Here is an 11427-nt window from a genome sequence, read left to right as displayed (position 1 = left end):
GCCCTCCGTTTGCGAGGCGCGCCTGCTGCTTGAGGCACAGGGAGGAAAGGGCGGTGCGGCGGGGGATTCTCTGGCTGGCTGGAGCAGCAAAAATTACCAACTCGCAAAATAAAACAAATTACAAACAAACCAACAAACACGAAAACACCAGACATCATGATACAGACTTATCATTTGTTTTTTCAAAATTCTATACTCGAAAAGTGAGCGCGAGAGCCCTCGGTGCGCCTGCTCGCTGCTGAAGTCAAAGTAAACTTTATTGTCATCTCCGCTACATACAGTCCAGTATATATAGAGAGAGACGACAAGGCTCCAGTTACAACAGTGCAAGTAAACAAACAATATATATAAGAAGAGTAAGAAAATAAATATACACTTTAGGACCAGGGGTAAAAGGATCAATAACAATTTAAAATGTATATTTTATATTTTGTTGATCTAAAGTCTCACACACAACCCATTTTTAAACTTATTTTCTCCTTTTTTAAATGAGAAAAGAAGAGGAGGAGTGTAGCGACTTCCACAGTCGCTAGAGGCCGGGGACTGAGCCTGTCTATTTGCCTCTCAACTTTACGCAGTAATGCCAGAGGTGGAATTGCTTGCTTGTTTATTAAAGTGCTTGAAAAGTTTACAGAGCAATGTGATCGGCTCGCGATTCAAACTCTTAAAACATCACAGGCTCTAATGCAACAAGGGGAAACTCGTTGTGCTGCGGTCAACAAAAACTACGGCTACCCAGCCCTCCTCTCTGTCAAAATCAAACCAGTGAAAGACAGACTGACAACGCCCTCTTAATGTCGCCGCTAGCACCCACGTGACTCCCGTTACACATCGCCATAGCAACCAAACAAATGAAAACCGAGTGATCATTAAAATTCAATACATTTAATTATGACTCCTACAAGGAGAAACGAGCAAAAGATACAGGTAAGCAGATGTGTCATTGGATAATGGCAGGTCATGTATCCTAAAACATTAAGAATCAGGATACTTTCTTAATCCCTAAGGAAATTATTTGGGTTACAGTTCCTCCAAGAAGAAATGGTAAAAATAGTAACAGTAACAGACTAAACTCCAAACAATATATACAATAATATAATATTAATTAGTCAGTGTCAATTTTTGTTTGATTTGTCCTGTTCTCATTGTATGACGAATTATGATGTCTGTTTAGTAGCCGTTTGCATACAACGTTTGCATACAATGCATACTTTGTCTCTCTCTTCGTGTGTGAGGAGGGAGGGGGGGGGCGCGCCAGAGGGGGTGTTCGCCCAGGGCGCCAAACAGGCTAGGACCGCTACTGCATGTAATTGAGCATTGCTGGCACATCCAACATACTGTTTTACTTTAGTCCATGATGCGCTTGAAAACCAAAATAGTTCCAAACGCCAGATCTGAATGAGGGTGGGGGAGATTCAATTTGCCATGTTGCAAGGAGAGCTTAACTTCTGTCTCGCTAGCTTGCCCTGCGCTCAGTGAATCTGCGTTCGACTACTCCGCCTAGGCTGCACTGTCAAGCGCAGATCCACTGAGCGCTCAACACAGACAGCACCGTCAGAAGGAAAGTTGATAAAATAAATTAAAAAATGTTTTTATTGTTCATACATATGCCTACCGAACCGAAAGCACTGTATCGAACGGTTCAATGTCGATACGAGTATCTTTGCACCCCTAGTGCTTACCTTTGCAAATCACAGTAAACACTGAACCAAGAAGGCGCACGCGCGAACGAGAAATCTGAACTACGGTGTCCTGCAGAGGACAAATGGTCAAAATTGCTAAAATTTACAAGATATATACAGCTCAACAGCGACACCTGATGACCTATTCCAGTCACTGCCTTACAATAATATTACACAAAGTTTACCAGTAATGTTTTCACAGATGTGTGTTTAATGAATCTTTTATTGGTTAAATAACCCATGATGCATTAGGAAATGTCTACACATTTATACATAGGCCCATTTTTAGTAACAATCACTGCTGTATGGACTGATCACATGGTTATAAACCAGGTGAAAATTGACTTCAAACTTTTGAGCTGTAGTGTAGATTGATTGCAATGATAGTGTATAGTTATCTATTACAGAAGAATATATAGAAGTATGAGGACAGGGAGACACTGTAAAAAAGTTATGAGCTGTCTTGCTGCAGAGAAAGTGGAGTCTGTCATCCTTGAAAAGCTCCCAAGATAGGCAGCTGGCAGGTTGAATGATGCTCTGCCTCTGTGGTCAAGTACAGACATAGGCCTTAAGCAACCATGAGCCACTGATAAGCGTGACAGATTAGGAAACATGCATACACTTCATTAGTTATACTCCTATGAGCCACTAATAGGAGAAAATGAGCACTCGATAAAGTGGACTTGTTAGGGAGAGATTGCCATCAGAGTTAAAACACTCCAAAACAAAAACGGCCTGAGTTGAGCCAAAGTGACAAACATTGCTCTAAATAATACTCCCCTAATCCAAGTAGTCACCCAAACCTGGACGTGGATTTAGAGGCCTGAGGGCCATCTCACACATTTATTCAGAAAAAAACAAGTTTCAATTCAAATTAAACAAATCAAAATCTTGTGGACGTATGCCTTTTACATGTTGGTAAAATGTTTAGGATGAGATGGAGATATAACACTCATGCACCCTGAAAATTATGAAGGTCTAAATATGTATCAAAGGGACTCACTGAACATCAGTGGATTTTTATTGGGCAAACATACTTAAAACCAGCCACTGTGACCATTGAGGCAGAGCAGAATGAATGATACTGATGGGAACTATGGAGGGTTTGTAGTTAAATTCCTGCTCTTACAGGATCAGTGAGTGTCTGTTTAAAGATTATTAACATACTTTTTTCCCCCCAACAATATCTTTATTATTTTTTACATTTTAATGTCTTACAAACAGTCCAACATTCTAAATACTACATGAACATACACTCCTCTCAGACAGCAAAAAGAAAACAAAAAAGTTGTCAGATTTATCACTCCATTAAAGGCCTAAATTTGTCATTATCCCAAATCAAATGTCATTGCCCTCAGTCCTTGTCCTCCTCAGATCTACAAAATTCACAAATGGTCTCCACACCTTCTCAAAAACATCCAATTTCCTTTTCAGTATACATGTTATTCGCTCCAATGGCAAAGATACTCTGTTCCCTTGTTTTTTCCATTTTAGTGCAATTAATCTTTTTGCTTGTAACAAACCCATATCAATAAACATTCTGTCACTTTTTGTGTACCTCATGTTTTCTGGGTACAATCCCAGAATAAGGAAGCCAGGATCCAAAACAACCTCCTTGGATAATATTTGTGTCATAGTTTGTGTTACTGCAACCCAAAAGGAGCCAATCTTCCTGCAATCCCAAATACAATGCCAAAAGTTACCCTTATCTTCATTACATTTATTACAAGTGTCTGGAATATTAGAGTTGTACTTATTTAATTTTTCTGGAGTAACATATATTCGCATTAACCATTTGTATTGCAACAACCTTAGTCTAGAATTAATAGTTTGTTTATGAGCTTTTGCGCAAACCAATTCCCATTGTTCCATGGATATGTCCTTCTTTAAATCATTTTTCCAGGCGTTCAACCTTCCCAACGAATTGTCAGATGTTTTGGACCTAATCAATTTATATATTTCTGATATTGCCCCTTTTTTTGAACTGCTTTTGCTAATTGTGTCTTCCAATTCTGATTTTGGTGGTTTGGTGCAGGTATTATTTTGATTTGCTCGAATGTAACTTCTAATTTGGAGATATTTGAAAAATTGCTTTCTATCTATATAATATTTATTTCTAAGCATATCAAAGGACATCATATCTTGAGAATCTGTTGCATACAAATCTTGGATTTTTTGGAGTCCTTTAATTGACCATTGTCTAAAAACTTCATCCTCTCTTCCTGGTCTGAAATCCTGGTTTCCCCACATCGGTGTAAACTGTGACAATACAACAGGTTCCTTCATATATCTTTTTACATCATACAACACTTTGACCATGTTCTTTACCATTGGATTTTTCGCCTTTTTAATCAAGTTTATTGCTGTGTCTGAGAAAAAATATAAAGGTAAAGGTGGATGCAAATTAATACTTTCCATCTCTGACCACTGCAGGGCGTTATTTAAGTCAAAATAGTATCTTATAGACCTGATTTGACATGCCCAGTAATACCACTCAATATTTGGACAGATGACACCACCCTCGTTGTATGGTAGATGCAACAATGATAATCTTATCCTTGGTCTCCCATTTTTCCATAAAAAACCGAGAACAAGCTTTTTGATCCTGCTAAACCAATCAACAGGAGGCGGCAGGGGGATGTTCTGATATGCATAAAGCACCTTTGGCAGTATACTCATTTTGTATATATTAATCCGACCAATTAAAGAAACTGGTAGAGATATGCATCTGTCCACTATCTCTGTTATTTCTTTAGAAAGTCTTTCATAGTTATTTTCCACGATCTCACTTCATTTGGGCGAAATCATTATTCCTAAGTACATAAAGTCCTTTACTGTCTTAAAATGAGATGTTACTATGGGTGGGTTTTTCCTTTCTTCTTCATTTAGTAATAAAATGGATGATTTAGATTTGTTAATGACATACCCTGATATTTGACCAAACTCCCCTATCAATCTAAGCAGAGCAGGTATAGATTCTGTTATTTTAGAGAGATATACTATTATATCGTCTGCGTACAACGAAATCCTATGTTCTACTTCATTTACCATAGTTCCTGTCAATGATAAACTCGAACGTGCGGCTATAGCAAAGGGTTCCATAGCTAATATAAACAACAGTGGGCTTATCGGTGAGCCTTGCGGACAGCCCCGTTTCACCCTTATTGGTTTAGAGATATTTTTGTTTGTCAAGATTTCAGCAGTTGGATTTGAGTGTAATAATTGTATCCATCTTCGAAACACATCTCCATAACCAAATCTAGTCAGAACATCAAAAAGATAAGGCCACTCGACCCTATCGAATGCTTTTTCAGCATCCAGTGAGAGTAAGGCCCTCTCTGAAGAATCGTTTAGTCCGTCTATAATGTTAAAGACTCTTCTTACATTATGTAGACCTTGGCGCCCCAATATAAAACCGTTTTGATCTCTATGAATTACTGAGGGGAGAGTATCTTGCAGATGTGTTGCTAATATTTTACCCAACACCTTAAAATCAGAATTAAGTAAGCTTATCGGCCTCAAATTTGCACATTCATTACTCGGTTTTCCTGGTTTAGGTAACAAAATGATTAGTGAACCTGTTACTGATTTAAGAAGACTTCCTTTGCTTAATGATTCCCGATACATTTCCAATAGTGGTTTCATTAATTTTCTTTTAAATTTTTTAGAAAAATCAATTGGGAATCCATCTGGTCCAGCTTTTTTACCTGATCTCATGTTGTTAATTGCCCTGCTTATTTCCTCTTCGGTGATTTATGCATCTAATTGTTGTTTTGCGTTATCAGCAATAGTAGGAATATTAATTTTATCCAGAAACGCATTTCTGGAGTTTTGATCTGATCTATCCTGGGATTCATAAAGTTTTTCATAATAGTTTCTAAACTCCTTGTTTATTTCAATCAGATCCATTATCATTTCCCCTTTGCTGTTCTTAATCGACGTTATATTTTTCTGCACTTCAAATTGTTTAATTTGCCATGCCAATATTTTTCCAGGTTTCTCTCCTTGTTCATAAAAAGACTGATTTAATCTCAAAATGTCCGAAGCTGCTCTATCTGCCGATTCTTTATTATATTGTGCTTTTAGTATTAGCAAGTCTTTCTGTATTAATAGGTCTCTACTTTTGAACACTAGTTTCTCTAGTTTTTTAATTTCCTTTTCCATTTGCTGTCTTGTTTTGCATTTTTCTTTAGATTTCGATGAAGTATATGCTATCATAACTCCCCTTAAACATGCCTTAAATGCCTCCCACCTAATACTAGCTGATGTTTGTGAGCTATTTATAGTAAAATATTCATCTATTTCTTTTCCTACAAAAGTGAGGAATCCTTCATCATTCAGCCATTTCTGGTGTAAGCACCATCTATGTTCCATTATTAAGTTGTATTATTTTATTATCAGTAAATAATAAAATAATACAAAAAAAATCATTTGTTGTGTTTCAATGCATATTCACAAAAAAGTACATTTTTATGATATTGCAGGGAGCATGATCCGATATTAATATACTGTCATATGAACATGTCTTTATGTTTGATAGGAGGCTCGCTGATACTAAGAAATAGTCTATTCTGGAATATGTATTAAATGTTTTTGAATGGCAAGAAAAAAGTATATCATCAGGTTTTAACTGTCTCCAGATGTCAATCAAATGTAGTTCCTTCATGAAGTTAAGAATTGACTTTCGGCTTTTGTTATGGGCCTGATTAGCATACTTTTACATCATTATGGAACACCAGCAGAGGACAGAACCACCTGCTTTTGTGTTGTCATGGCAATATGAAGTCAAATAAATACAAATATATAAAATGCACATTTGAAGGAGGACAAGAAGACAGGCAACTGGAAGAGCTTTTGAAGCAGAAAACTTTTCTGGATTACTCTTAATTTAACAGGAAATTTTGGGAATACAAGTCAAGGAGGAAACAAGGAGGCTGGTTGGATTATATCTGAGGACAGGACGCATGAAGGAGAAGCATGAGGAGAGAGGAAACAGCAGAGCGATGGTGCAGAGCTAATCGTGGATCAAGTCGAAGAAGCAAGCATCAAAACTGAGTAAACATAACACATAAAGACTTAAAAATGACTGTGCTGATTAAGGAAACATTAAATTTGGTTCGTTTGGGGTCTGCAGCTTCAGGTTTGTGGGTTCAGTTGGTCTCAAAATTGAGGAAAGACAAAAAATGTTTCTTTTGACTTTCTTATTGAAAGAGACGAAAACTAATCCATGTGTGACACTGAGAAAAAAAACCTAAAAGCTTGAAAGATCTGGAGATCTAACTGTTGTTATACAAATGTGCAAACTTGTTTTAATGACATTAGAAAGAAAAATGGGATGTTTAAAAAGGTAATATATAAAACTAATTTTTATATTACTAGAAAAAAATATTTTGATTAGCGCTTCTGTACTTGGAAAACTGCTGGGTCACTAGTAAGCTGAGATTTAATGTGATAAACTGAGGAAAGGTAATATAATCTACACACTCGCTATTATTGTTGTAATCCATACACCAGTTAATATTTAATCAATCATCATTCATAATTGGTGATCTATGCAAGTTTTAAGGAATAATATTTATTTGCATTCCCAATTAATTTACAAAATCTAAAAGCAAATCTTGTTTTTTTAAGAAAAAAAGACGTTTCTAACTGACTTCAAACTTTTTTGAGCTGTAGAGTAGATTGATGAGCACGCAATAAACTGAACATGTTAGGGAAAGTTTGCCATAAACTCAATTTTAGTAATGTTTTCACAGATGTGTGTTTAATGAATCATTTATGTTAAATCACCCATGATGCATTAGGAAATGTCTACACACTTAAATGTAGCCGCTAAACTGGTGGACCTAAATCTTAACCACCACGTCCGTATATATACAAGCGGAAAAGGGAGTGAGTGGGTCAGCGCTCGGAGAACAGAAACTAAGCCAGCTTTAAACACACCATTTATTTTTAGGATAAAACACAGTCAGAACCCCCAAATACAGGCTAAAATCCCCGCTACACAATAAAAATAATGTTCGCAACCCGCTAAAAGCCCTGCCGGCAGGAATAACTATACACTAAAAACCAAAACTAAATAAATGTTTTTTTTGTATGATAAAAACTTCCCCCCCAGAGTCCTATATTCCCTCTTGTCCAGCCACACACATGCGGGCAAATGTTCCTTAGCTGGAGAAGAGACAGGAGAGGAACTCCTCTTCCGGGATGGTAAAACTCGCCAGCAGCAGACCAGGGAGGAGGCTCCTATCTCCGCCTGACTGTACGCGGCCGCGCAGTCCAGCCACTCTCCGCACCTGCACACGGCCTCCCTCGCAGCCCCGCCCTGAAACAACAGACACGGGCCAGCAACGTTGTCGGCGCAGCCGCTGTTATCCTCCCCCGGCAAAGCTACGCCTAGCGCCCAACAGTGGGAAAGCGATACTCACAAATGCAGGCAGAGGCGTCCCCCTGCCCTACTGTGGATTTCACGCGTCGCCTCCCACTGTTGCTATTTTGTCCGTCTGGACTGGATCGCCGGGTTATGCTGGCCGATCGTCGGATATCTCGTGACGTCCCACAGGCAGGCCGGTCTTTCTTTACAGGTGCTGGGCTGCACACGTTTTGTTTCCTGCTTCTCGTGTGTCTCTCCTCTGTCGTCTTTGTGCTCACTATCCCCCTTAAGTCCGTTTGGCGGCTGATAGGCCACCTCGGGGAACACCCCCACCTCACAGGTGCCTACAATTGTCCGCTTAATACACAGTGGAATAAAAATACTACACAACAACACCAAACACACTATAAATATGGGGATAAAATCATGCAATAGAAATATCAATAAAAACATGCAATATCACTATTACAATAAAAACATGCAAATAAAATCGACACTAAACAAAATATAAAAACACAATTTTCCACTGTGTGACATCCCCCCACATTTTACCTGTGACAGTCCCTGTCACACTAGTCAAACGACCTGTAACGGGCGGGTGGCTGACCAAAATTAGGCCTCGTCGAGCGGCGCACCTCTGACAACTCTCCCGCCCGCTGGGCTGGAGCGCTAGGCGCAACACCATAAAATGGAGGCTCAACTAGCATCTCTCCCTCACGGCTGACTCCCTGCCCCTCTGAGTGGTAGTCTGCTGCAGGGGTAATGCACAACTTTAGTGCATTCCGATGGAGGACCTTCTCCCCCCCCCCCCCCCCCCCCCCCCCCCCCCCCCCCCCCCCTTTCTCCGGCTGCACTCTATACACTACACCTGTATTGCCAACCTCTTCCACTACCACATACGGCTCTGAGCTCCAACCTGGGTGCAACTTGCCTTGTCCCTGCCTATTCCTGTCCCTTATCCAAACTCTCTCGCCTGGCACCAATGGCAGGGCCTGCGCACTTCGGTCATAAGCCCTCTTATTTTGGGTGGCTGCTGCCTTCATCTTCTTCCTAGCCATCTCATAGGCAAAAGATAGTTTCTGGTGATGGTCCTTAACCCACCCTCCCAGGTCGTGGCATGGGGATTCCCGCTCAACACCTAGGTTTAAGTCCACCGGCTGTCTCAAATGCCGCCCAAACATCAGGTACGACGGCGCATACCCTGTGGCACTATGGACAGTATTATTGTATGCTTGTAAGAGCTCTGGGAGATATTCTGGCCACCTCTGTTGTCTCTCTGACTCTAGGGACCGAAGCATGTGCAGCAATGTCTGGTTCATCCTCTCAACCCCACCATTTCCAGCCGGATGGTATGGGGTGGTCTTGCTTTTCGTAATGCCATAGCACTTACACAGCTGGTACATCAGGGCAGACTCAAAACTTCCACCTCTATCTGAGTGTAGCCTGGTCGGGCAACCGAAGGTCTGAATCACGTGAGCCCAAAGAGCATGCACCGCAGTCTGAGCAGTCTGGTCTTTGGTAGGAACTGCCCAGGCGTACCGTGTGAAAAGATCAGTCATCACCAGAATATTCTGGTACCTGTCTGTGGGCCTCCCCAATGTAAGAAAGTCCAGGGCCACAACCTCAAGGGGATACGACACAGTAATGGGATGCAAAGGGGCTCTAGGCCTATTTCTATCTCGCAGGCTACACGCAGCGCACCCTAGCTGGAATTCACGCACCTCCTCTTCCATGCTGGGCCAATAAAAGAAGCAACGTATCCTGGACAGTGTCTTTTCCACTCCCGCATGCGCCGCTGCCTCATGATACTTCTCCCACACCTCCTTGTGTCTCTCTGCAGGACATAGGATCTGAAGGTACATTTCGTTAGTGTTAGGGTCCCTTACCTCTCTGCACAGCGTACCCTCACAAACCTGCAGCCTTCTCCATTGCTGTAATAACTTCTGTACAGGGCTAGGCAGGGCTCTCCTCGTTGGTGCATCAGGGGGAATTCCCTCTTCCACATACTCCCTCAGGATGCTCAGATCCATGTCCTTTTCCTGCGCCTCCTTCCAGTCATTCATCTGCGGCACCAGCCCCTGTGGATCCAGACGTGGAGCACTCGTGGTGTTTATGTAGGCTGTTTGACAGTCTGTGGGAAACCTAGAGAGAGCATCAGCATTAGCATTCTCTTTTCCAGCCCTGTACTTAACCTCGAAGTCAAAGGATGCCAGCTGTGCCACCCAGCGTTGCTCTGTTGCCCCAAGTCTAGCATTCTGTAAGTGGGCCACGGGATTGTTGTCGGTATACACGACAAACTTGGCACCTGTCAAGTAATCCTTGAACTTCTCAGTGATGGCCCATTTTAGAGCTAAAAGTTCCAGTTTGAAGGAACTATAGTTTTTGTCATTTCGCTCGGTGGGGTGTAGGCTCCTGCTGGCATATGCAATCACCCATTCCTTGCCATCTTGCACCTGAGCTAACACAGCACCTAAGCCTTGATTACTGGCATCAGTATAAAGTGCAAAGGGCTCCAGGAAATCTGCATAAGCCAGAATAGGGGGCTCGGTAAGAGCACGTTTCAAACTGTTGAAGGCTTCCTGACATTCAGCAGACCACTGGACCTGCATGCTTGACCTGCTAGAAATTCCCACGAGTAGAGCATTTAAAGGTCGAGCCAACCTAGCAAACCCTGGGACGAATCGCCTGTAATAACCTGCCAGGCCAAGGAAGGCTCTGACCTGACGGGTGGTAGAGGGAACAGGCCAGTTCTGGACAGCTTGGATTTTCTCAGGGTCCGGTCTTACCCCTTGTTGGTCGACAAGATGCCCCAGGAACTTCACCTGACGGTGAAACAGCTTACATTTGTCCAGCCTCAGCTTCAGCCCATGTTGCCACAGCTTCTGCAGGACATTCTCCAACTGCTGTAGATGAGTAGAGAAGTCAGGTGAGTAGATTATTACATCATCCAGATATACCAAAACAGATTCAGAAAGGTGACTACTTAGACACCGCTGCATCAGGCGCTGGAAGGTGGCAGGGGCATTACAGAGTCCAAAAGGCATGCGGTCAAACTCAAACAAACCCAGAGGAGTGGTAAATGCAGTTTTCTCCCGATCCTTAGGATCCATTTCCACTTGCCAGTATCCACTGGCAAGATCTAGTGTGGAAAACCACTCAGCTCTGGTCAGACATGTTAAAGTCTCTTCGATTCGGGGGAGTGGGAACGCATCTTTATGAGTTACTGTGTTTAATTTCCTGTAGTCTACACAAAATCGCCAACTGCCATCCTTTTTCCTCACCAACACAATGGGGGCTGCCCAGGGACTGCTACTCTCCTGAATGACACCTTTTCTCAGCATATCTGCTAGAAGTATCTTAATCTCTTTGTAC

Source organism: Neolamprologus multifasciatus, chromosome 7 (assembly GCF_963576455.1).
Source record: "Neolamprologus multifasciatus chromosome 7, fNeoMul1.2, whole genome shotgun sequence".
Taxonomy (NCBI): Eukaryota; Metazoa; Chordata; class Actinopteri; order Cichliformes; family Cichlidae; genus Neolamprologus; species Neolamprologus multifasciatus.
Note: the sequence above shows the minus strand (reverse complement) of the source record.